General features: G+C 43.6%; 29 non-coding genes across 29 annotated transcripts; 23 read left to right on the top strand and 6 right to left on the bottom strand.

The window, feature by feature from the left end:
* Window positions 1-127: 127 nt before the first annotated feature.
* TRNAI-UAU (transfer RNA isoleucine (anticodon UAU)) lies at window positions 128-222 on the bottom strand. Its single transcript has 2 exons — window positions 185-222; window positions 128-163 (listed from the first exon to the last, which is right to left on the bottom strand). It is a non-coding gene; the product is annotated as a tRNA-Ile (tRNA).
* Window positions 223-1,239: 1,017 nt separating this feature from the next.
* Window positions 1,240-1,311, top strand: TRNAT-UGU (transfer RNA threonine (anticodon UGU)). Its single transcript has one exon. It is a non-coding gene; the product is annotated as a tRNA-Thr (tRNA).
* Window positions 1,312-1,998: 687 nt separating this feature from the next.
* Window positions 1,999-2,080, top strand: TRNAS-GCU (transfer RNA serine (anticodon GCU)). The gene has a single exon. It is a non-coding gene; the product is annotated as a tRNA-Ser (tRNA).
* A 546-nt stretch (window positions 2,081-2,626) lies between these two features.
* Window positions 2,627-2,698, top strand: TRNAT-CGU (transfer RNA threonine (anticodon CGU)). Its single transcript has one exon. It is a non-coding gene; the product is annotated as a tRNA-Thr (tRNA).
* Window positions 2,699-4,197: 1,499 nt separating this feature from the next.
* TRNAI-UAU (transfer RNA isoleucine (anticodon UAU)) lies at window positions 4,198-4,294 on the bottom strand. The gene is made up of 2 exons: window positions 4,255-4,294; window positions 4,198-4,233 (listed from the first exon to the last, which is right to left on the bottom strand). It is a non-coding gene; the product is annotated as a tRNA-Ile (tRNA).
* Window positions 4,295-4,774: 480 nt separating this feature from the next.
* Window positions 4,775-4,851, top strand: TRNAS-GCU (transfer RNA serine (anticodon GCU)). The gene has a single exon. It is a non-coding gene; the product is annotated as a tRNA-Ser (tRNA).
* Window positions 4,852-5,316: 465 nt separating this feature from the next.
* On the top strand, window positions 5,317-5,388 carry TRNAT-UGU (transfer RNA threonine (anticodon UGU)). The gene has a single exon. It is a non-coding gene; the product is annotated as a tRNA-Thr (tRNA).
* A 687-nt stretch (window positions 5,389-6,075) lies between these two features.
* TRNAS-GCU (transfer RNA serine (anticodon GCU)) lies at window positions 6,076-6,157 on the top strand. The gene has a single exon. It is a non-coding gene; the product is annotated as a tRNA-Ser (tRNA).
* A 546-nt stretch (window positions 6,158-6,703) lies between these two features.
* Window positions 6,704-6,775, top strand: TRNAT-CGU (transfer RNA threonine (anticodon CGU)). Its single transcript has one exon. It is a non-coding gene; the product is annotated as a tRNA-Thr (tRNA).
* A 1,488-nt stretch (window positions 6,776-8,263) lies between these two features.
* Window positions 8,264-8,358, bottom strand: TRNAI-UAU (transfer RNA isoleucine (anticodon UAU)). Its single transcript has 2 exons — window positions 8,321-8,358; window positions 8,264-8,299 (listed from the first exon to the last, which is right to left on the bottom strand). It is a non-coding gene; the product is annotated as a tRNA-Ile (tRNA).
* Window positions 8,359-8,838: 480 nt separating this feature from the next.
* On the top strand, window positions 8,839-8,915 carry TRNAS-GCU (transfer RNA serine (anticodon GCU)). Its single transcript has one exon. It is a non-coding gene; the product is annotated as a tRNA-Ser (tRNA).
* Window positions 8,916-9,380: 465 nt separating this feature from the next.
* Window positions 9,381-9,452, top strand: TRNAT-UGU (transfer RNA threonine (anticodon UGU)). Its single transcript has one exon. It is a non-coding gene; the product is annotated as a tRNA-Thr (tRNA).
* Window positions 9,453-10,139: 687 nt separating this feature from the next.
* TRNAS-GCU (transfer RNA serine (anticodon GCU)) lies at window positions 10,140-10,221 on the top strand. The gene has a single exon. It is a non-coding gene; the product is annotated as a tRNA-Ser (tRNA).
* A 546-nt stretch (window positions 10,222-10,767) lies between these two features.
* Window positions 10,768-10,839, top strand: TRNAT-CGU (transfer RNA threonine (anticodon CGU)). The gene has a single exon. It is a non-coding gene; the product is annotated as a tRNA-Thr (tRNA).
* Window positions 10,840-12,327: 1,488 nt separating this feature from the next.
* Window positions 12,328-12,424, bottom strand: TRNAI-UAU (transfer RNA isoleucine (anticodon UAU)). Its single transcript has 2 exons — window positions 12,385-12,424; window positions 12,328-12,363 (listed from the first exon to the last, which is right to left on the bottom strand). It is a non-coding gene; the product is annotated as a tRNA-Ile (tRNA).
* A 480-nt stretch (window positions 12,425-12,904) lies between these two features.
* TRNAS-GCU (transfer RNA serine (anticodon GCU)) lies at window positions 12,905-12,981 on the top strand. The gene has a single exon. It is a non-coding gene; the product is annotated as a tRNA-Ser (tRNA).
* A 465-nt stretch (window positions 12,982-13,446) lies between these two features.
* On the top strand, window positions 13,447-13,518 carry TRNAT-UGU (transfer RNA threonine (anticodon UGU)). The gene has a single exon. It is a non-coding gene; the product is annotated as a tRNA-Thr (tRNA).
* Window positions 13,519-14,205: 687 nt separating this feature from the next.
* Window positions 14,206-14,287, top strand: TRNAS-GCU (transfer RNA serine (anticodon GCU)). The gene has a single exon. It is a non-coding gene; the product is annotated as a tRNA-Ser (tRNA).
* Window positions 14,288-14,833: 546 nt separating this feature from the next.
* TRNAT-CGU (transfer RNA threonine (anticodon CGU)) lies at window positions 14,834-14,905 on the top strand. The gene has a single exon. It is a non-coding gene; the product is annotated as a tRNA-Thr (tRNA).
* Window positions 14,906-16,393: 1,488 nt separating this feature from the next.
* On the bottom strand, window positions 16,394-16,488 carry TRNAI-UAU (transfer RNA isoleucine (anticodon UAU)). The gene is made up of 2 exons: window positions 16,451-16,488; window positions 16,394-16,429 (listed from the first exon to the last, which is right to left on the bottom strand). It is a non-coding gene; the product is annotated as a tRNA-Ile (tRNA).
* Window positions 16,489-16,968: 480 nt separating this feature from the next.
* TRNAS-GCU (transfer RNA serine (anticodon GCU)) lies at window positions 16,969-17,045 on the top strand. Its single transcript has one exon. It is a non-coding gene; the product is annotated as a tRNA-Ser (tRNA).
* Window positions 17,046-17,510: 465 nt separating this feature from the next.
* On the top strand, window positions 17,511-17,582 carry TRNAT-UGU (transfer RNA threonine (anticodon UGU)). The gene has a single exon. It is a non-coding gene; the product is annotated as a tRNA-Thr (tRNA).
* Window positions 17,583-18,269: 687 nt separating this feature from the next.
* Window positions 18,270-18,351, top strand: TRNAS-GCU (transfer RNA serine (anticodon GCU)). Its single transcript has one exon. It is a non-coding gene; the product is annotated as a tRNA-Ser (tRNA).
* A 546-nt stretch (window positions 18,352-18,897) lies between these two features.
* On the top strand, window positions 18,898-18,969 carry TRNAT-CGU (transfer RNA threonine (anticodon CGU)). Its single transcript has one exon. It is a non-coding gene; the product is annotated as a tRNA-Thr (tRNA).
* A 1,488-nt stretch (window positions 18,970-20,457) lies between these two features.
* Window positions 20,458-20,552, bottom strand: TRNAI-UAU (transfer RNA isoleucine (anticodon UAU)). Its single transcript has 2 exons — window positions 20,515-20,552; window positions 20,458-20,493 (listed from the first exon to the last, which is right to left on the bottom strand). It is a non-coding gene; the product is annotated as a tRNA-Ile (tRNA).
* A 480-nt stretch (window positions 20,553-21,032) lies between these two features.
* Window positions 21,033-21,109, top strand: TRNAS-GCU (transfer RNA serine (anticodon GCU)). The gene has a single exon. It is a non-coding gene; the product is annotated as a tRNA-Ser (tRNA).
* A 465-nt stretch (window positions 21,110-21,574) lies between these two features.
* On the top strand, window positions 21,575-21,646 carry TRNAT-UGU (transfer RNA threonine (anticodon UGU)). The gene has a single exon. It is a non-coding gene; the product is annotated as a tRNA-Thr (tRNA).
* Window positions 21,647-22,333: 687 nt separating this feature from the next.
* On the top strand, window positions 22,334-22,415 carry TRNAS-GCU (transfer RNA serine (anticodon GCU)). Its single transcript has one exon. It is a non-coding gene; the product is annotated as a tRNA-Ser (tRNA).
* A 546-nt stretch (window positions 22,416-22,961) lies between these two features.
* Window positions 22,962-23,033, top strand: TRNAT-CGU (transfer RNA threonine (anticodon CGU)). Its single transcript has one exon. It is a non-coding gene; the product is annotated as a tRNA-Thr (tRNA).
* Window positions 23,034-24,243: the final 1,210 nt, after the last annotated feature.

Below are 24,243 nucleotides of genomic sequence, written 5' to 3'. Positions count from 1 at the left end.
GGCAGAGGAGCTGTCATACAACATTAACTGACAATCAAGGAAACCTTGAGGTGAACCAAAAAATGTCCAGAACATTTATTGGTTCAATAATTCAGTTTTGAGGTGAATTAGTAAAAAGTTCCAAAGTTGCTCCAGGTGAGGCTTGAACTCACAACCTCGGCATTGCTCACTGCATGTACTGCTGTATAAGTACCGCGCGCTAACCGATTGCGCCACTGGAGCTGCTGTGTTTTGGTTTTCGACATGAAACTACACCCACAAACACACACACAAGTGTACAAAAGCACCCACAAGCTCTGGCATTGTCTTTTTAGCTGACACCAAATTATGGGTGCCTTGTAGTGCCCATATTGTGCCACTGGAGCTTACCTTTTAGCCTGATATACACTTTGCCACTGATGTTCAGCCAATGGTGCAGTCAAATGTCCCTTCTACATTTTTGTCATGCTGCAGGCAGTGCCACTGGAGCCAGCATGATGCTCTTCCTCATATTCAACACGTGTCAATTGAAACACCTCCCAATGTCATCTTGGCGATGCCTATAAACACCCCAGGACTTTGATGAATTTTTCTCAACAGCAAGTGAGGCAGTTTTCCTGCAAACGGCTGGATGTACCTCAACAAGGAATGCATTGTGGTTCTATTTTGAAGATGTTTGTGTTATTACCTGTAAAGACTTGAATGCCTAACATAATCCCTGTAGACGAGGTGGCCGAGTGGTTAAGGCGATGGACTGCTAATCTGCTGTACACGCGTGGTTTCGAATCCCACCTTTGTCGATTTTAACTTTTGAAATCTTTTTTAAACATCTGCATTGCTCTAAGCACCATTGCCATTGGCTTTCAAAGAACATACAGACAAAAGTGAAAATATGCATGTTAGTTGATTAAGAAGGACACAAACAAGGTTGTCGTGTTACTGGCAGGAATGCAATCTGCTGTGCTTGACTACCCTTTGAGCCAGAATCCGGATAGAAATTTAAAAAAGCAAAGGTAATATCCATATTGTCTCTCTGCTGCCATGTACATGTTTTTTTCAACTTTCACGCATCACATCTCCTCATTAGTCACCCTAAAATTGCACGGAATACGCACAAATTAGCTGCTCCTCAAAAAATCGGCCAGAAAAAAACAGGTCAAATCACAATCATATACATACATTCTCACACACCCTTCAAATATGTCTACCCAGTAAACATCATGTTGTGTGCTCGTTGTGTTGCTGTTATGTATCCTGAGGGGCTCTGTAGCTCAGTGGCAGAGCACTGGTCTTGTAAACCAGGGGTCGTGAGTTCGATCCTCATCAGGGCCTCCAAATGGTAATTTTCTTGAACATTGTTGAATAGGAACTGATATTGCACATTGTACCTGTGCAACCTTTTACCAATGGATTCGGGCCTATAACAAAGCCACAAGCGCAAGGTGTCTGAATAGTCTGTGGGGAAGGTCGGCTTTCTGGACCTAATTTCTTCAAGAAAAAGACCTTGATAATCTTGTGATGACAGATGCAGATGATCACGGTGAAGCCCTTACTCTATTGAACAGTACAGCGGTTCTGGGTTGCACGCCTTTCTCTATTTTCAGGGACGTTGATGTGGCAAAATGTAATTGGAAAAGGGTTATTGCCATCACTCACTATTTAAATTCAATGACATCACAGGAAGCAGCAGCATCTGAACTTTGATCTTGGCTGGAAACGTTGAATGATGCCAAACACTGGGAAACTGGAGCTTGCGTTATGCTGGTTTTACTACTAATGGTGTGCCATACGGAAGAACAAGCACCTTCCTCTGGATTAGTGTTGTGAACCCTCCAGGAGCTCTTGTTATATTTTTCTGAACTTCAACTTGATGTGTTTATCTATCAATGGCCGGGTAAGGAAGAACGAGTCAACGATCTTGTTTCTATTATGACAAACATGATCTATTTTTCACTGACTTTGCACCACCATTGTTTTATCTCTTCTTTAAGCATGGGATTCGAGCACCGTTCCCAAACAGACGAGGTGGCCGAGTGGTTAAGGCGATGGACTGCTAATCCATTGTGCTCTGCACGCGTGGGTTCGAATCCCACCTTCGTCGTATTTTTTCTTTATAGTCTGCATTTAAACATAGACCAAAGTCTTTCAACCTCCCTGTGAAAGACAGGAATGAGTACAGATATGGAAATAGAGATGTAAAAATAAGTTCATTGGTGCAGGCGGAGAATGAAATTAGTCAAAGACTTTCCTCGTAGGTTTCCATTCTTTACTATTATAGGAGCCAAAATCAGCGCAGTTAGTAAACTCCCAAGCTTACATCCCAAATTCTTTTTTCTTTTAGTTGTCTGCCTTTTACATGTTCATTTTGCCATCATTCTGACCTGCTATCTAAACTCATGAACCTGTTCAGCATCCTACTCAATACATACATACCCGTAAAAGTACATACTCAAACGCATACCGACAATGTATCACCAACATAAGCACACACGCTTTCGCAAATCAGATGTATGATGACGTACTGAACACATGCAGAGATATACAGCCATTTTTACACAACCAGAAATTCATATACCTGGAGATCTACCTAGGTAAAACCCATGGTTTCTTTGCACTTTCTGTTGTTGGCTGTGAGCAAGCAGCAGGTGGCCTTGTAGCTCAGTGGCAGAGCACTGGTCTCGTAAACCAGGGGTCATGAGTTCAAACCTCATCAGGGCCTCGGGCGGATTATTTTCAAAAAGCACGGGGAAGAGAAGCCAGAGTTGCACCATCTACAGAGAACCTTTTATGACGGGATGCATCCTCATAATTGAAGTCTTCCACAGAAGGAGTGAAATAGAGTTCGAGAGGAAGGCCTAATGTTTTCAGGCAAAGACTGACAAAAACCTTGCAATGTCGCATGTAGCTGCTTTGGTGAAAAGACTGTTCAAGTACACAATGCAACGGAGGGGTGTTCCCCATCTCCATACAATCATCTCTTTGATAATGTAAACGTGCCAGGCGTGTTGAAAGACAAAGACAGACACAACCGCACATACCAGTTGAAGAAAGACAGCCAGCAAACACATTTGTATAGAGGTAAGCAAGTCTCAATTAGAGATGTGAGTCCCTCCGTTTCTGCGGGAGTCCACAAGTTTAATAAAAAATGAACACATATCTTTCATGTTCTAATGATTACCAATCTTTCTGATTAGCTCTGCATAGCTCCAATGGCTATGTGTGTGTGTGTGTGTGTATGTGCCCGTGTGTGTAGGGGAAGGGGTCGGTAGATGTGTTCACGCAGAGCAAGTTGCATACATCGCCAACAGCCATTCTCTCCTGCTCCTGTGCATCCAGTTCGGAAGCGAACCCACCCAATTGTTCTATATGTCTGCTACCCTGACCGCATTCACACATCATTGGCTATTAGTATGCAGCTTGTGGGCGCTGTCAATGGGATATAAGCACCATTCCCCATGTCTGCAATAGCTAGACCAGATTCTGAGGTATGATGAGCAGGGGTCCAGGCACTTCGCCTGACGAACGCCTGACAAACGCTGGGCTTAGCCCTGCCGGGCCTAGCCCTGAGGGGCCTAACTGGGCATGGCCCTGTGTAAGGTAGGGTGAGCAGGGGACCACTTGCAACTAACCTTCGGCACCAATCAGGCATGGAGAGGTCTGTGCAAATGCCCAGCCCTTTAGCAATCTCGATCTGCAAAACCTTCAACTCCTAATTCTCATGGCTCCCAGAAGCCCTAGCCCATATGCAAATGAGGCGAGTTCCTATCAGCATCCTTGTTCTGCTTGATTTTATCAAAGTGACTGCCTGATTAGTGAAAGGGTATTTATTCTCAGAGGTTTGCTTCAAAGGCGATAATGCAGTAAATAGACAACATTATTCTTTGTAAGTTGATATTGTCTCCTGGATCCTACTCCAGTAACCCTTTTTCTACCTTTACAAATGTCTTCCGTAAGTGGTGCTCAGCAGAAAATGGAGTATAATAACAGTTGACATTTTTTATTTTCTGTTCTATTTTCAAAAACCCTCCGTAGCTGTATTTAAAGCGCAAACACCCCATAAATAACTTGCAATGAGTATTCCATGTCTAAAAGGCAGAGGAGCTGTCATACAACATTAACTGACAATCAAGGAAACCTTGAGGTGAACCAAAAAATGTCCAGAACATTTATTGGTTCAATAATTCAGTTTTGAGGTGAATTAGTAAAAAGTTCCAAAGTTGCTCCAGGTGAGGCTTGAACTCACAACCTCGGCATTGCTCACTGCATGTACTGCTGTATAAGTACCGCGCGCGCTAACCGATTGCGCCACTGGAGCTGCTGTGTTTTGGTTTTCGACATGAAACTACACCCACAAACACACACACAAGTGTACAAAAGCACCCACAAGCTCTGGCATTGTCTTTTTAGCTGACACCAAATTATGGGTGCCTTGTAGTGCCCATATTGTGCCACTGGAGCTTACCTTTTAGCCTGATATACACTTTGCCACTGATGTTCAGCCAATGGTGCAGTCAAATGTCCCTTCTACATTTTTGTCATGCTGCAGGCAGTGCCACTGGAGCCAGCATGATGCTCTTCCTCATATTCAACACGTGTCAATTGAAACACCTCCCAATGTCATCTTGGCGATGCCTATAAACACCCCAGGACTTTGATGAATTTTTCTCAACAGCAAGTGAGGCAGTTTTCCTGCAAACGGCTGGATGTACCTCAACAAGGAGCGCATTGTGGTTCTATTTTGAAGATGTTTGTGTTATTACCTGTAAAGACTTGAATGCCTAACATAATCCCTGTAGACGAGGTGGCCGAGTGGTTAAGGCGATGGACTGCTAATCTACTGTACACGCGTGGTTTCGAATCCCACCTTTGTCGATTTTAACTTTTGAAATCTTTTTTAAACATCTGCATTGCTCTAAGCACCATTGCCATTGGCTTTCAAAGAACATACAGACAAAAGTGAAAATATGCATGTTAGTTGATTAAGAAGGACACAAACAAGGTTGTCGTGTTACTGGCAGGAATGCAATCTGCTGTGCTTGACTACCCTTTGAGCCAGAATCCGGATAGAAATTTAAAAAAGCAAAGGTAATATCCATATTGTCTCTCTGCTGCCATGTACATGTTTTTTTCAACTTTCACGCATCACATCTCCTCATTAGTCACCCTAAAATTGCACGGAATACGCACAAATTAGCTGCTCCTCAAAGAATCGGCCAGAAAAAAACAGGTCAAATCACAATCATATACATACATTCTCACACACCCTTCAAATATGTCTACCCAGTAAACATCATGTTGTGTGCTCGTTGTGTTGCTGTTATGCGTCGTAACTAGAGGGGCTCTGTAGCTCAGTGGCAGAGCACTGGTCTTGTAAACCAGGGGTCGTGAGTTCGATCCTCATCAGGGCCTCCAAATGGTAATTTTCTTGAACATTGTTGAATAGGAACTGATATTGCACATTGTACCTGTGCAACCTTTTACCAATGGATTCGGGCCTATAACAAAGCCACAAGCGCAAGGTGTCTGAATAGTCTGTGGGGAAGGTCGGCTTTCTGGACCTAATTTCTTCAAGAAAAAGACCTTGATAATCTTGTGATGACAGATGCAGATGATCACGGTGAAGCCCTTACTCTATTGAACAGTACAGCGGTTCTGGGTTGCACGCCTTTCTCTATTTTCAGGGACGTTGATGTGGCAAAATGTAATTGGAAAAGGGTTATTGCCATCACTCACTATTTAAATTCAATGACATCACAGGAAGCAGCAGCATCTGAACTTTGATCTTGGCTGGAAACGTTGAATGATGCCAAACACTGGGAAACTGGAGCTTGCGTTATGCTGGTTTTACTACTAATGGTGTGCCATACGGAAGCTCAAGCACCTTCCTCTGGATTAGTGTTGTGAACCCTCCAGGAGCTCTTGTTATATTTTTCTGAACTTCAACTTGATGTGTTTATCTATCAATGGCCGGGTAAGGAAGAACGAGTCAACGATCTTGTTTCTATTATGACAAACATGATCTATTTTTCACTGACTTTGCACCACCATTGTTTTATCTCTTCTTTAAGCATGGGACTCGAGCACCGTTCCCAAACAGACGAGGTGGCCGAGTGGTTAAGGCGATGGACTGCTAATCCATTGTGCTCTGCACGCGTGGGTTCGAATCCCACCTTCGTCGTATTTTTTCTTTATAGTCTGCATTTAAACATAGACCAAAGTCTTTCAACCTCCCTGTGAAAGACAGGAATGAGTACAGATATGGAAATAGAGATGTAAAAATAAGTTCATTGGTGCAGGCGGAGAATGAAATTAGTCAAAGACTTTCCTCGTAGGTTTCCATTCTTTACTATTATAGGAGCCAAAATCAGCGCAGTTAGTAAACTCCCAAGCTTACATCCCAAATTCTTTTTTCTTTTAGTTGTCTGCCTTTTACATGTTCCTTTTGCCATCATTCTGACCTGCTATCTAAACTCATGAACCTGTTCAGCATCCTACTCAATACATACATACCCGTAAAAGTACATACTCAAACGCATACCGACAATGTATCACCAACATAAGCACACACGCTTTCGCAAATCAGATGTATGATGACGTACTGAACACATGCAGAGATATACAGCCATTTTAACACAACCAGAAATTCATATACCTGGAGATCTACCTAGGTAAAACCCATGGTTTCTTTGCACTTTCTGTTGTTGGCTGTGAGCAAGCAGCAGGTGGCCTTGTAGCTCAGTGGCAGAGCACTGGTCTCGTAAACCAGGGGTCATGAGTTCAAACCTCATCAGGGCCTCGGGCGGATTATTTTCAAAAAGCACGGGGAAGAGAAGCCAGAGTTGCACCATCTACAGAGAACCTTTTATGACGGGATGCATCCTCATAATTGAAGTCTTCCACAGAAGGAGTGAAATAGAGTTCGAGAGGAAGGCCTAATGTTTTCAGGCAAAGACTGACAAAAACCTTGCAATGTCGCATGTAGCTGCTTTGGTGAAAAGACTGTTCAAGTTCACAATGCAACGGAGGGGTGTTCCCCATCTCCATACAATCATCTCTTTGATAATGTAAACGTGCCAGGCGTGTTGAAAGACAAAGACAGACACAACCGCACATACCAGTTGAAGAAAGACAGCCAGCAAACACATTTGTATAGAGGTAAGCAAGCCTCAATTAGAGATGTGAGTCCCTCCGTTTCTGCGGGAGTCCACAAGTTTAATAAAAAATGAACACATATCTTTCATGTTCTAATGATTACCAATCTTTCTGATTAGCTCTGCATAGCTCCAATGGCTATGTGTGTGTGTGTGTGTGTATGTGCCCGTGTGTGTAGGGGAAGGGGTCGGTAGATGTGTTCACGCAGAGCAAGTTGCATACATCGCCAACAGCCATTCTCTCCTGCTCCTGTGCATCCAGTTCGGAAGCGAACCCACCCAATTGTTCTATATGTCTGCTACCCTGACCGCATTCACACATCATTGGCTATTAGTATGCAGCTTGTGGGCGCTGTCAATGGGATATAAGCACCATTCCCCATGTCTGCAATAGCTAGACCAGATTCTGAGGTATGATGAGCAGGGGTCCAGGCACTTCGCCTGACGAACGCCGGGCTTAGCCCTGCCGGGCCTAGCCCTGAGGGGCCTAACTGGGCATGGCCCTGTGTAAGGTAGGGTGAGCAGGGGACCACTTGCAACTAACCTTCGGCACCAATCAGGCATGGAGAGGTCTGTGCAAATGCCCAGCCCTTTAGCAATCTCGATCTGCAAAACCTTCAACTCCTAATTCTCATGGCTCCCAGAAGCCCTAGCCCATATGCAAATGAGGCGAGTTCCTATCAGCATCCTTGTTCTGCTTGATTTTATCAAAGTGACTGCCTGATTAGTGAAAGGGTATTTATTCTCAGAGGTTTGCTTCAAAGGCGATAATGCAGTAAATAGACAACATTATTCTTTGTAAGTTGATATTGTCTCCTGGATCCTACTCCAGTAACCCTTTTTCTACCTTTACAAATGTCTTCCGTAAGTGGTGCTCAGCAGAAAATGGAGTATAATAACAGTTGACATTTTTTATTTTCTGTTCTATTTTCAAAAACCCTCCGTAGCTGTATTTAAAGCGCAAACACCCCATAAATAACTTGCAATGAGTATTCCATGTCTAAAAGGCAGAGGAGCTGTCATACAACATTAACTGACAATCAAGGAAACCTTGAGGTGAACCAAAAAATGTCCAGAACATTTATTGGTTCAATAATTCAGTTTTGAGGTGAATTAGTAAAAAGTTCCAAAGTTGCTCCAGGTGAGGCTTGAACTCACAACCTCGGCATTGCTCACTGCATGTACTGCTGTATAAGTACCGCGCGCTAACCGATTGCGCCACTGGAGCTGCTGTGTTTTGGTTTTCAACATGAAACTACACCCACAAACACACACACAAGTGTACAAAAGCACCCACAAGCTCTGGCATTGCCTTTTTAGCTGACACCAAATTATGGGTGCCTTGTAGTGCCCATATTGTGCCACTGGAGCTTACCTTTTAGCCTGATATACACTTTGCCACTGATGTTCAGCCAATGGTGCAGTCAAATGTCCCTTCTACATTTTTGTCATGCTGCAGGCAGTGCCACTGGAGCCAGCATGATGCTCTTCCTCATATTCAACACGTGTCAATTGAAACACCTCCCAATGTCATCTTGGCGATGCCTATAAACACCCCAGGACTTTGATGAATTTTTCTCAACAGCAAGTGAGGCAGTTTTCCTGCAAACGGCTGGATGTACCTCAACAAGGAGCGCATTGTGGTTCTATTTTGAAGATGTTTGTGTTATTACCTGTAAAGACTTGAATGCCTAACATAATCCCTGTAGACGAGGTGGCCGAGTGGTTAAGGCGATGGACTGCTAATCTACTGTACACGCGTGGTTTCGAATCCCACCTTTGTCGATTTTAACTTTTGAAATCTTTTTTAAACATCTGCATTGCTCTAAGCACCATTGCCATTGGCTTTCAAAGAACATACAGACAAAAGTGAAAATATGCATGTTAGTTGATTAAGAAGGACACAAACAAGGTTGTCGTGTTACTGGCAGGAATGCAATCTGCTGTGCTTGACTACCCTTTGAGCCAGAATCCGGATAGAAATTTAAAAAAGCAAAGGTAATATCCATATTGTCTCTCTGCTGCCATGTACATGTTTTTTTCAACTTTCACGCATCACATCTCCTCATTAGTCACCCTAAAATTGCACGGAATACGCACAAATTAGCTGCTCCTCAAAGAATCGGCCAGAAAAAAACAGGTCAAATCACAATCATATACATACATTCTCACACACCCTTCAAATATGTCTACCCAGTAAACATCATGTTGTGTGCTCGTTGTGTTGCTGTTATGCGTCGTAACTAGAGGGGCTCTGTAGCTCAGTGGCAGAGCACTGGTCTTGTAAACCAGGGGTCGTGAGTTCTATCCTCATCAGGGCCTCCAAATGGCAATTTTCTTGAACATTGTTGAATAGGAACTGATATTGCACATTGTACCTGTGCAACCTTTTACCAATGGATTCGGGCCTATAACAAAGCCACAAGCGCAAGGTGTCTGAATAGTCTGTGGGGAAGGTCGGCTTTCTGGACCTAATTTCTTCAAGAAAAAGACCTTGATAATCTTGTGATGACAGATGCAGATGATCACGGTGAAGCCCTTACTCTATTGAACAGTACAGCGGTTCTGGGTTGCACGCCTTTCTCTATTTTCAGGGACGTTGATGTGGCAAAATGTAATTGGAAAAGGGTTATTGCCATCACTCACTATTTAAATTCAATGACATCACAGGAAGCAGCAGCATCTGAACTTTGATCTTGGCTGGAAACGTTGAATGATGCCAAACACTGGGAAACTGGAGCTTGCGTTATGCTGGTTTTACTACTAATGGTGTGCCATACGGAAGCTCAAGCACCTTCCTCTGGATTAGTGTTGTGAACCCTCCAGGAGCTCTTGTTATATTTTTCTGAACTTCAACTTGATGTGTTTATCTATCAATGGCCGGGTAAGGAAGAACGAGTCAACGATCTTGTTTCTATTATGACAAACATGATCTATTTTTCACTGACTTTGCACCACCATTGTTTTATCTCTTCTTTAAGCATGGGACTCGAGCACTGTTCCCAAACAGACGAGGTGGCCGAGTGGTTAAGGCGATGGACTGCTAATCCATTGTGCTCTGCACGCGTGGGTTCGAATCCCACCTTCGTCGTATTTTTTCTTTATAGTCTGCATTTAAACATAGACCAAAGTCTTTCAACCTCCCTGTGAAAGACAGGAATGAGTACAGATATGGAAATAGAGATGTAAAAATAAGTTCATTGGTGCAGGCGGAGAATGAAATTAGTCAAAGACTTTCCTCGTAGGTTTCCATTCTTTACTATTATAGGAGCCAAAATCAGCGCAGTTAGTAAACTCCCAAGCTTACATCCCAAATTCTTTTTTCTTTTAGTTGTCTGCCTTTTACATGTTCCTTTTGCCATCATTCTGACCTGCTATCTAAACTCATGAACCTGTTCAGCATCCTACTCAATACATACATACCCGTAAAAGTACATACTCAAACGCATACCGACAATGTATCACCAACATAAGCACACACGCTTTCGCAAATCAGATGTATGATGACGTACTGAACACATGCAGAGATATACAGCCATTTTTACACAACCAGAAATTCATATACCTGGAGATCTACCTAGGTAAAACCCATGGTTTCTTTGCACTTTCTGTTGTTGGCTGTGAGCAAGCAGCAGGTGGCCTTGTAGCTCAGTGGCCGAGCACTGGTCTCGTAAACCAGGGGTCATGAGTTCAAACCTCATCAGGGCCTCGGGCGGATTATTTTCAAAAAGCACGGGGAAGAGAAGCCAGAGTTGCACCATCTACAGAGAACCTTTTATGACGGGATGCATCCTCATAATTGAAGTCTTCCACAGAAGGAGTGAAATAGAGTTCGAGAGGAAGGCCTAATGTTTTCAGGCAAAGACTGACAAAAACCTTGCAATGTCGCATGTAGCTGCTTTGGTGAAAAGACTGTTCAAGTTCACAATGCAACGGAGGGGTGTTCCCCATCTCCATACAATCATCTCTTTGATAATGTAAACGTGCCAGGCGTGTTGAAAGACAAAGACAGACACAACCGCACATACCAGTTGAAGAAAGACAGCCAGCAAACACATTTGTATAGAGGTAAGCAAGCCTCAATTAGAGATGTGAGTCCCTGCGTTTCTGCGGGAGTCCACAAGTTTAATAAAAAATGAACACATATCTTTCATGTTCTAATGATTACCAATCTTTCTGATTAGCTCTGCATAGCTCCAATGGCTATGTGTGTGTGTGTGTGTGTATGTGCCCGTGTGTGTAGGGGAAGGGGTCGGTAGATGTGTTCACGCAGAGCAAGTTGCATACATCGCCAACAGCCATTCTCTTCTGCTCCTGTGCATCCAGTTCGGAAGCGAACCCACCCAATTGTTCTATATGTCTGCTACCCTGACCGCATTCACACATCATTGGCTATTAGTATGCAGCTTGTGGGCGCTGTCAATGGGATATAAGCACCATTCCCCATGTCTGCAATAGCTAGACCAGATTCTGAGGTATGATGAGCAGGGGTCCAGGCACTTCGCCTGACGAACGCCGGGCTTAGCCCTGCCGGGCCTAGCCCTGAGGGGCCTAACTGGGCATGGCCCTGTGTAAGGTAGGGTGAGCAGGGGACCACTTGCAACTAACCTTCGGCACCAATCAGGCATGGAGAGGTCTGTGCAAATGCCCAGCCCTTTAGCAATCTCGATCTGCAAAACCTTCAACTCCTAATTCTCATGGCTCCCAGAAGCCCTAGCCCATATGCAAATGAGGCGAGTTCCTATCAGCATCCTTGTTCTGCTTGATTTTATCAAAGTGACTGCCTGATTAGTGAAAGGGTATTTATTCTCAGAGGTTTGCTTCAAAGGCGATAATGCAGTAAATAGACAACATTATTCTTTGTAAGTTGATATTGTCTCCTGGATCCTACTCCAGTAACCCTTTTTCTACCTTTACAAATGTCTTCCGTAAGTGGTGCTCAGCAGAAAATGGAGTATAATAACAGTTGACATTTTTTATTTTCTGTTCTATTTTCAAAAACCCTCCGTAGCTGTATTTAAAGCGCAAACACCCCATAAATAACTTGCAATGAGTATTCCATGTCTAAAAGGCAGAGGAGCTGTCATACAACATTAACTGACAATCAAGGAAACCTTGAGGTGAACCAAAAAATGTCCAGAACATTTATTGGTTCAATAATTCAGTTTTGAGGTGAATTAGTAAAAAGTTCCAAAGTTGCTCCAGGTGAGGCTTGAACTCACAACCTCGGCATTGCTCACTGCATGTACTGCTGTATAAGTACCGCGCGCGCTAACCGATTGCGCCACTGGAGCTGCTGTGTTTTGGTTTTCGACATGAAACTACACCCACAAACACACACACAAGTGTACAAAAGCACCCACAAGCTCTGGCATTGTCTTTTTAGCTGACACCAAATTATGGGTGCCTTGTAGTGCCCATATTGTGCCACTGGAGCTTACCTTTTAGCCTGATATACACTTTGCCACTGATGTTCAGCCAATGGTGCAGTCAAATGTCCCTTCTACATTTTTGTCATGCTGCAGGCAGTGCCACTGGAGCCAGCATGATGCTCTTCCTCATATTCAACACGTGTCAATTGAAACACCTCCCAATGTCATCTTGGCGATGCCTATAAACACCCCAGGACTTTGATGAATTTTTCTCAACAGCAAGTGAGGCAGTTTTCCTGCAAACGGCTGGATGTACCTCAACAAGGAACGCATTGTGGTTCTATTTTGAAGATGTTTGTGTTATTACCTGTAAAGACTTGAATGCCTAACATAATCCCTGTAGACGAGGTGGCCGAGTGGTTAAGGCGATGGACTGCTAATCTACTGTACACGCGTGGTTTCGAATCCCACCTTTGTCGATTTTAACTTTTGAAATCTTTTTTAAACATCTGCATTGCTCTAAGCACCATTGCCATTGGCTTTCAAAGAACATACAGACAAAAGTGAAAATATGCATGTTAGTTGATTAAGAAGGACACAAACAAGGTTGTCGTGTTACTGGCAGGAATGCAATCTGCTGTGCTTGACTACCCTTTGAGCCAGAATCCGGATAGAAATTTAAAAAAGCAAAGGTAATATCCATATTGTCTCTCTGCTGCCATGTACATGTTTTTTTCAACTTTCACGCATCACATCTCCTCATTAGTCACCCTAAAATTGCACGGAATACGCACAAATTAGCTGCTCCTCAAAAAATCGGCCAGAAAAAAACAGGTCAAATCACAATCATATACATACATTCTCACACACCCTTCAAATATGTCTACCCAGTAAACATCATGTTGTGTGCTCGTTGTGTTGCTGTTATGCGTTGTAACCTGAGGGGCTCTGTAGCTCAGTGGCAGAGCACTGGTCTTGTAAACCAGGGGTCGTGAGTTCGATCCTCATCAGGGCCTCCAAATGGTAATTTTCTTGAACATTGTTGAATAGGAACTGATATTGCACATTGTACCTGTGCAACCTTTTACCAATGGATTCGGGCCTATAACAAAGCCACAAGCGCAAGGTGTCTGAATAGTCTGTGGGGAAGGTCGGCTTTCTGGACCTAATTTCTTCAAGAAAAAGACCTTGATAATCTTGTGATGACAGATGCAGATGATCACGGTGAAGCCCTTACTCTATTGAACAGTACAGCGGTTCTGGGTTGCACGCCTTTCTCTATTTTCAGGGACGTTGATGTGGCAAAATTTAATTGGAAAAGGGTTATTGCCATCACTCACTATTTAAATTCAATGACATCACAGGAAGCAGCAGCATCTGAACTTTGATCTTGGCTGGAAACGTTGAATGATGCCAAACACTGGGAAACTGGAGCTTGCGTTATGCTGGTTTTACTACTAATGGTGTGCCATACGGAAGAACAAGCACCTTCCTCTGGATTAGTGTTGTGAACCCTCCAGGAGCTCTTGTTATATTTTTCTGAACTTCAACTTGATGTGTTTATCTATCAATGGCCGGGTAAGGAAGAACGAGTCAACGATCTTGTTTCTATTATGACAAACATGATCTATTTTTCACTGACTTTGCACCACCATTGTTTTATCTCTTCTTTAAGCATGGGACTCGAGCACCGTTCCCAAACAGACGAGGTGGCCGAGTGGTTAAGGCGATGGACTGCTAATCCATTGTGCTCTGCACGCGTGGGTTCGAATCCCACCTTCGTCGTATTTTTTCTTTATAGTCTGCATTTAAACATAGACCAAAGTCTTTCAACCTCCCTGTGAAAGACAGGAATGAGTACAGATATGGAAATAGAGATGTAAAAATAAGTTCATTGGTGCAGGCGGAGAATGAAATTAGTCAAAGACTTTCCTCGTAGGTTTCCATTCTTTACTATTATAGGAGCCAAAATCAGCGCAGTTAGTAAACTCCCAAGCTTACATCCCAAATTCTTTTTTCTTTTAGTTGTCTGCCTTTTACATGTTCCTTTTGCCATCATTCTGACCTGCTATCTAAACTCATGAACCTGTTCAGCATCCTACTCAATACATACATACCCGTAAAAGTACATACTCAAACGCATACCGACAATGTATCACCAACATAAGCACACACGCTTTCGCAAATCAGATGTATGATGACGTACTGAACACATGCAGAGATATACAGCCATTTTTACACAACCAGAAATTCATATACCTGGAGATCTACCTAGGTAAAACCCATGGTTTCTTTGCACTTTCTGTTGTTGGCTGTGAGCAAGCAGCAGGTGGCCTTGTAGCTCAGTGGCAGAGCACTGGTCTCGTAAACCAGGGGTCATGAGTTCAAACCTCATCAGGGCCTCGGGCGGATTATTTTCAAAAAGCACGGGGAAGAGAAGCCAGAGTTGCACCATCTACAGAGAACCTTTTATGACGGGATGCATCCTCATAATTGAAGTCTTCCACAGAAGGAGTGAAATAGAGTTCGAGAGGAAGGCCTAATGTTTTCAGGCAAAGACTGACAAAAACCTTGCAATGTCGCATGTAGCTGCTTTGGTGAAAAGACTGTTCAAGTTCACAATGCAACGGAGGGGTGTTCCCCATCTCCATACAATCATCTCTTTGATAATGTAAACGTGCCAGGCGTGTTGAAAGACAAAGACAGACACAACCGCACATACCAGTTGAAGAAAGACAGCCAGCAAACACATTTGTATAGAGGTAAGCAAGCCTCAATTAGAGATGTGAGTCCCTCCGTTTCTGCGGGAGTCCACAAGTTTAATAAAAAATGAACACATATCTTTCATGTTCTAATGATTACCAATCTTTCTGATTAGCTCTGCATAGCTCCAATGGCTATGTGTGTGTGTGTGTGTGTATGTGCCCGTGTGTGTAGGGGAAGGGGTCGGTAGATGTGTTCACGCAGAGCAAGTTGCATACATCGCCAACAGCCATTCTCTCCTGCTCCTGTGCATCCAGTTCGGAAGCGAACCCACCCAATTGTTCTATATGTCTGCTACCCTGACCGCATTCACACATCATTGGCTATTAGTATGCAGCTTGTGGGCGCTGTCAATGGGATATAAGCACCATTCCCCATGTCTGCAATAGCTAGACCAGATTCTGAGGTATGATGAGCAGGGGTCCAGGCACTTCGCCTGACGAACGCCGGGCTTAGCCCTGCCGGGCCTAGCCCTGAGGGGCCTAACTGGGCATGGCCCTGTGTAAGGTAGGGTGAGCAGGGGACCACTTGCAACTAACCTTCGGCACCAATCAGGCATGGAGAGGTCTGTGCAAATGCCCAGCCCTTTAGCAATCTCGATCTGCAAAACCTTCAACTCCTAATTCTCATGGCTCCCAGAAGCCCTAGCCCATATGCAAATGAGGCGAGTTCCTATCAGCATCCTTGTTCTGCTTGATTTTATCAAAGTGACTGCCTGATTAGTGAAAGGGTATTTATTCTCAGAGGTTTGCTTCAAAGGCGATAATGCAGTAAATAGACAACATTATTCTTTGTAAGTTGATATTGTCTCCTGGATCCTACTCCAGTAACCCTTTTTCTACCTTTACAAATGTCTTCCGTAAGTGGTGCTCAGCAGAAAATGGAGTATAATAACAGTTGACATTTTTTATTTTCTGTTCTATTTTCAAAAACCCTCCGTAGCTGTATTTAAAGCGCAAACACCCCATAAATAACTTGCAATGAGTATTCCATGTCTAAAAGGCAGAGGAGCTGTCATACAACATTAACTGACAATCAAGGAAACCTTGAGGTGAACCAAAAAATGTCCAGAACATTTATTGGTTCAATAATTCAGTTTTGAGGTGAATTAGTAAAAAGTTCCAAAGTTGCTCCAGGTGAGGCTTGAACTCACAACCTCGGCATTGCTCACTGCATGTACTGCTGTATAAGTACCGCGCGCTAACCGATTGCGCCACTGGAGCTGCTGTGTTTTGGTTTTCAACATGAAACTACACCCACAAACACACACACAAGTGTACAAAAGCACCCACAAGCTCTGGCATTGTCTTTTTAGCTGACACCAAATTATGGGTGCCTTGTAGTGCCCATATTGTGCCACTGGAGCTTACCTTTTAGCCTGATATACACTTTGCCACTGATGTTCAGCCAATGGTGCAGTCAAATGTCCCTTCTACATTTTTGTCATGCTGCAGGCAGTGCCACTGGAGCCAGCATGATGCTCTTCCTCATATTCAACACGTGTCAATTGAAACACCTCCCAATGTCATCTTGGCGATGCCTATAAACACCCCAGGACTTTGATGAATTTTTCTCAACAGCAAGTGAGGCAGTTTTCCTGCAAACGGCTGGATGTACCTCAACAAGGAACGCATTGTGGTTCTATTTTGAAGATGTTTGTGTTATTACCTGTAAAGACTTGAATGCCTAACATAATCCCTGTAGACGAGGTGGCCGAGTGGTTAAGGCGATGGACTGCTAATCTACTGTACACGCGTGGTTTCGAATCCCACCTTTGTCGATTTTAACTTTTGAAATCTTTTTTAAACATCTGCATTGCTCTAAGCACCATTGCCATTGGCTTTCAAAGAACATACAGACAAAAGTGAAAATATGCATGTTAGTTGATTAAGAAGGACACAAACAAGGTTGTCGTGTTACTGGCAGGAATGCAATCTGCTGTGCTTGACTACCCTTTGAGCCAGAATCCGGATAGAAATTTAAAAAAGCAAAGGTAATATCCATATTGTCTCTCTGCTGCCATGTACATGTTTTTTTCAACTTTCACGCATCACATCTCCTCATTAGTCACCCTAAAATTGCACGGAATACGCACAAATTAGCTGCTCCTCAAAGAATCGGCCAGAAAAAAACAGGTCAAATCACAATCATATACATACATTCTCACACACCCTTCAAATATGTCTACCCAGTAAACATCATGTTGTGTGCTCGTTGTGTTGCTGTTATGCATTGTAACTAGAGGGGCTCTGTAGCTCAGTGGCAGAGCACTGGTCTTGTAAACCAGGGGTCGTGAGTTCGATCCTCATCAGGGCCTCCAAATGGTAATTTTCTTGAACATTGTTGAATAGGAACTGATATTGCACATTGTACCTGTGCAACCTTTTACCAATGGATTCGGGCCTATAACAAAGCCACAAGCGCAAGGTGTCTGAATAGTCTGTGGGGAAGGTCGGCTTTCTGGACCTAATTTCTTCAAGAAAAAGACCTTGATAATCTTGTGATGACAGATGCAGATGATCACGGTGAAGCCCTTACTCTATTGAACAGTACAGCGGTTCTGGATTGCACGCCTTTCTCTATTTTCAGGGACGTTGATGTGGCAAAATTTAATTGGAAAAGGGTTATTGCCATCACTCACTATTTAAATTCAATGACATCACAGGAAGCAGCAGCATCTGAACTTTGATCTTGGCTGGAAACGTTGAATGATGCCAAACACTGGGAAACTGGAGCTTGCGTTATGCTGGTTTTACTACTAATGGTGTGCCATACGGAAGCTCAAGCACCTTCCTCTGGATTAGTGTTGTGAACCCTCCAGGAGCTCTTGTTATATTTTTCTGAACTTCAACTTGATGTGTTTATCTATCAATGGCCGGGTAAGGAAGAACGAGTCAACGATCTTGTTTCTATTATGACAAACATGATCTATTTTTCACTGACTTTGCACCACCATTGTTTTATCTCTTCTTTAAGCATGGGACTCGAGCACCGTTCCCAAACAGACGAGGTGGCCGAGTGGTTAAGGCGATGGACTGCTAATCCATTGCGCTCTGCACGCGTGGGTTCGAATCCCACCTTCGTCGTATTTTTTCTTTATAGTCTGCATTTAAACATAGACCAAAGTCTTTCAACCTCCCTGTGAAAGACAGGAATGAGTACAGATATGGAAATAGAGATGTAAAAATAAGTTCATTGGTGCAGGCGGAGAATGAAATTAGTCAAAGACTTTCCTCGTAGGTTTCCATTCTTTACTATTATAGGAGCCAAAATCAGCGCAGTTAGTAAACTCCCAAGCTTACATCCCAAATTCTTTTTTCTTTTAGTTGTCTGCCTTTTACATGTTCCTTTTGCCATCATTCTGACCTGCTATCTAAACTCATGAACCTGTTCAGCATCCTACTCAATACATACATACCCGTAAAAGTACATACTCAAACGCATACCGACAATGTATCACCAACATAAGCACACACGCTTTCGCAAATCAGATGTATGATGACGTACTGAACACATGCAGAGATATACAGCCATTTTTACACAACCAGAAATTCATATACCTGGAGATCTACCTAGGTAAAACCCATGGTTTCTTTGCACTTTCTGTTGTTGGCTGTGAGCAAGCAGCAGGTGGCCTTGTAGCTCAGTGGCAGAGCACTGGTCTCGTAAACCAGGGGTCATGAGTTCAAACCTCATCAGGGCCTCTGGCGGATTATTTTCAAAAAGCACGGGGAAGAGAAGCCAGAGTTGCACCATCTACAGAGAACCTTTTATGACGGGATGCATCCTCATAATTGAAGTCTTCCACAGAAGGAGTGAAATAGAGTTCGAGAGGAAGGCCTAATGTTTTCAGGCAAAGACTGACAAAAACCTTGCAATGTCGCATGTAGCTGCTTTGGTGAAAAGACTGTTCAAGTTCACAATGCAACGGAGGGGTGTTCCCCATCTCCATACAATCATCTCTTTGATAATGTAAACGTGCCAGGCGTGTTGAAAGACAAAGACAGACACAACCGCACCTACCAGTTGAAGAAAGACAGCCAGCAAACACATTTGTATAGAGGTAAGCAAGCCTCAATTAGAGATGTGAGTCCCTCCGTTTCTGCGGGAGTCCACAAGTTTAATAAAAAATGAACACATATCTTTCATGTTCTAATGATTACCAATCTTTCTGATTAGCTCTGCATAGCTCCAATGGCTATGTGTGTGTGTGTGTGTGTATGTGCCCGTGTGTGTAGGGGAAGGGGTCGGTAGATGTGTTCACGCAGAGCAAGTTGCATACATCGCCAACAGCCATTCTCTCCTGCTCCTGTGCATCCAGTTCGGAAGCGAACCCACCCAATTGTTCTATATGTCTGCTACCCTGACCGCATTCACACATCATTGGCTATTAGTATGCAGCTTGTGGGCGCTGTCAATGGGATATAAGCACCATTCCCCATGTCTGCAATAGCTAGACCAGATTCTGAGGTATGATGAGCAGGGGTCCAGGCACTTCGCCTGACAAACGCCGGGCTTAGCCCTGCCGGGCCTAGCCCTGAGGGGCCTAACTGGGCATGGCCCTGTGTAAGGTAGGGTGAGCAGGGGACCACTTGCAACTAACCTTCGGCACCAATCAGGCATGGAGAGGTCTGTGCAAATGCCCAGCCCTTTAGCAATCTCGATCTGCAAAACCTTCAACTCCTAATTCTCATGGCTCCCAGAAGCCCTAGCCCATATGCAAATGAGGCGAGTTCCTATCAGCATCCTTGTTCTGCTTGATTTTATCAAAGTGACTGCCTGATTAGTGAAAGGGTATTTATTCTCAGAGGTTTGCTTCAAAGGCGATAATGCAGTAAATAGACAACATTATTCTTTGTAAGTTGATATTGTCTCCTGGATCCTACTCCAGTAACCCTTTTTCTACCTTTACAAATGTCTTCCGTAAGTGGTGCTCAGCAGAAAATGGAGTATAATAACAGTTGACATTTTTTATTTTCTGTTCTATTTTCAAAAACCCTCCGTAGCTGTATTTAAAGCGCAAACACCCCATAAATAACTTGCAATGAGTATTCCATGTCTAAAAGGCAGAGGAGCTGTCATACAACATTAACTGACAATCAAGGAAACCTTGAGGTGAACCAAAAAATGTCCAGAACATTTATTGGTTCAATAATTCAGTTTTGAGGTGAATTAGTAAAAAGTTCCAAAGTTGCTCTAGGTGAGGCTTGAACTCACAACCTCGGCATTGCTCACTGCATGTACTGCTGTATAAGTACCGCGCGCTAACCGATTGCGCCACTGGAGCTGCTGTGTTTTGGTTTTCAACATGAAACTACACCCACAAACACACACACAAGTGTACAAAAGCACCCACAAGCTCTGGCATTGTCTTTTTAGCTGACACCAAATTATGGGTGCCTTGTAGTGCCCATATTGTGCCACTGGAGCTTACCTTTTAGCCTGATATACACTTTGCCACTGATGTTCAGCCAATGGTGCAGTCAAATGTCCCTTCTACATTTTTGTCATGCTGCAGGTAGTGCCACTGGAGCCAGCATGATGCTCTTCCTCATATTCAACACGTGTCAATTGAAACACCTCCCAATGTCATCTTGGCGATGCCTATAAACACCCCAGGACTTTGATGAATTTTTCTCAACAGCAAGTGAGGCAGTTTTCCTGCAAACGGCTGGATGTACCTCAACAAGGAACGCATTGTGGTTCTATTTTGAAGATGTTTGTGTTATTACCTGTAAAGACTTGAATGCCTAACATAATCCCTGTAGACGAGGTGGCCGAGTGGTTAAGGCGATGGACTGCTAATCTACTGTACACGCGTGGTTTCGAATCCCACCTTTGTCGATTTTAACTTTTGAAATCTTTTTTAAACATCTGCATTGCTCTAAGCACCATTGCCATTGGCTTTCAAAGAACATACAGACAAAAGTGAAAATATGCATGTTAGTTGATTAAGAAGGACACAAACAAGGTTGTCGTGTTACTGGCAGGAATGCAATCTGCTGTGCTTGACTACCCTTTGAGCCAGAATCCGGATAGAAATTTAAAAAAGCAAAGGTAATATCCATATTGTCTCTCTGCTGCCATGTACATGTTTTTTTCAACTTTCACGCATCACATCTCCTCATTAGTCACCCTAAAATTGCACGGAATACGCACAAATTAGCTGCTCCTCAAAAAATCGGCCAGAAAAAAACAGGTCAAATCACAATCATATACATACATTCTCACACACCCTTCAAATATGTCTACCCAGTAAACATCATGTTGTGTGCTCGTTGTGTTGCTGTTATGCGTCGTAACCTGAGGGGCTCTGTAGCTCAGTGGCAGAGCACTGGTCTTGTAAACCAGGGGTCGTGAGTTCGATCCTCATCAGGGCCTCCAAATGGTAATTTTCTTGAACATTGTTGAATAGGAACTGATATTGCACATTGTACCTGTGCAACCTTTTACCAATGGATTCGGGCCTATAACAAAGCCACAAGCGCAAGGTGTCTGAATAGTCTGTGGGGAAGGTCGGCTTTCTGGACCTAATTTCTTCAAGAAAAAGACCTTGATAATTTTGTGATGACAGATGCAGATGATCACGGTGAAGCCCTTACTCTATTGAACAGTACAGCGGTTCTGGGTTGCACGCCTTTCTCTATTTTCAGGGACGTTGATGTGGCAAAATTTAATTGGAAAAGGGTTATTGCCATCACTCACTATTTAAATTCAATGACATCACAGGAAGCAGCAGCATCTGAACTTTGATCTTGGCTGGAAACGTTGAATGATGCCAAACACTGGGAAACTGGAGCTTGCGTTATGCTGGTTTTACTACTAATGGTGTGCCATACGGAAGCTCAAGCACCTTCCTCTGGATTAGTGTTGTGAACCCTCCAGGAGCTCTTGTTATATTTTTCTGAACTTCAACTTGATGTGTTTATCTATCAATGGCCGGGTAAGGAAGAACGAGTCAACGATCTTGTTTCTATTATGACAAACATGATCTATTTTTCACTGACTTTGCACCACCATTGTTTTATCTCTTCTTTAAGCATGGGATTCGAGCACCATTCCCAAACAGACGAGGTGGCCGAGTGGTTAAGGCGATGGACTGCTAATCCATTGTGCTCTGCACGCGTGGGTTCGAATCCCACCTTCGTCGTATTTTTTCTTTATAGTCTGCATTTAAACATAGACCAAAGTCTTTCAACCTCCCTGTGAAAGACAGGAATGAGTACAGATATGGAAATAGAGATGTAAAAATAAGTTCATTGGTGCAGGCGGAGAATGAAATTAGTCAAAGACTTTCCTCGTAGGTTTCCATTCTTTACTATTATAGGAGCCAAAATCAGCGCAGTTAGTAAACTCCCAAGCTTACATCCCAAATTCTTTTTTCTTTTAGTTGTCTGCCTTTTACATGTTCATTTTGCCATCATTCTGACCTGCTATCTAAACTCATGAACCTGTTCAGCATCCTACTCAATACATACATACCCGTAAAAGTACATACTCAAACGCATACCGACAATGTATCACCAACATAAGCACACACGCTTTCGCAAATCAGATGTATGATGACGTACTGAACACATGCAGAGATATACAGCCATTTTTACACAACCAGAAATTCATATACCTGGAGATCTACCTAGGTAAAACCCATGGTTTCTTTGCACTTTCTGTTGTTGGCTGTGAGCAAGCAGCAGGTGGCCTTGTAGCTCAGTGGCAGAGCACTGGTCTCGTAAACCAGGGGTCATGAGTTCAAACCTCATCAGGGCCTCGGGCGGATTATTTTCAAAAAGCACGGGGAAGAGAAGCCAGAGTTGCACCATCTACAGAGAACCTTTTATGACGGGATGCATCCTCATAATTGAAGTCTTCCACAGAAGGAGTGAAATAGAGTTCGAGAGGAAGGCCTAATGTTTTCAGGCAAAGACTGACAAAAACCTTGCAATGTCGCATGTAGCTGCTTTGGTGAAAAGACTGTTCAAGTACACAATGCAACGGAGGGGTGTTCCCCATCTCCATACAATCATCTCTTTGATAATGTAAACGTGCCAGGCGTGTTGAAAGACAAAGACAGACACAACCGCACATACCAGTTGAAGAAAGACAGCCAGCAAACACATTTGTATAGAGGTAAGCAAGTCTCAATTAGAGATGTGAGTCCCTCCGTTTCTGCGGGAGTCCACAAGTTTAATAAAAAATGAACACATATCTTTCATGTTCTAATGATTACCAATCTTTCTGATTAGCTCTGCATAGCTCCAATGGCTATGTGTGTGTGTGTGTGTGTATGTGCCCGTGTGTGTAGGGGAAGGGGTCGGTAGATGTGTTCACGCAGAGCAAGTTGCATACATCGCCAACAGCCATTCTCTCCTGCTCCTGTGCATCCAGTTCGGAAGCGAACCCACCCAATTGTTCTATATGTCTGCTACCCTGACCGCATTCACACATCATTGGCTATTAGTATGCAGCTTGTGGGCGCTGTCAATGGGATATAAGCACCATTCCCCATGTCTGCAATAGCTAGACCAGATTCTGAGGTATGATGAGCAGGGGTCCAGGCACTTCGCCTGACGAACGCCGGGCTTAGCCCTGCCGGGCCTAGCCCTGAGGGGCCTAACTGGGCATGGCCCTGTGTAAGGTAGGGTGAGCAGGGGACCACTTGCAACTAACCTTCGGCACCAATCAGGCATGGAGAGGTCTGTGCAAATGCCCAGCCCTTTAGCAATCTCGATCTGCAAAACCTTCAACTCCTAATTCTCATGGCTCCCAGAAGCCCTAGCCCATATGCAAATGAGGCGAGTTCCTATCAGCATCCTTGTTCTGCTTGATTTTATCAAAGTGACTGCCTGATTAGTGAAAGGGTATTTATTCTCAGAGGTTTGCTTCAAAGGCGATAATGCAGTAAATAGACAACATTATTCTTTGTAAGTTGATATTGTCTCCTGGATCCTACTCCAGTAACCCTTTTTCTACCTTTACAA

Source organism: Ambystoma mexicanum, chromosome 13, assembly GCF_040938575.1.
Source record: "Ambystoma mexicanum isolate Mex_15411 chromosome 13, UKY_AmexF1_1, whole genome shotgun sequence".
NCBI lineage: Eukaryota > Metazoa > Chordata > Amphibia > Caudata > Ambystomatidae > Ambystoma > Ambystoma mexicanum.
The sequence above is the reverse complement of the archived record's forward strand: the minus strand, read 5'-3'. Positions and strand labels throughout refer to the sequence as shown.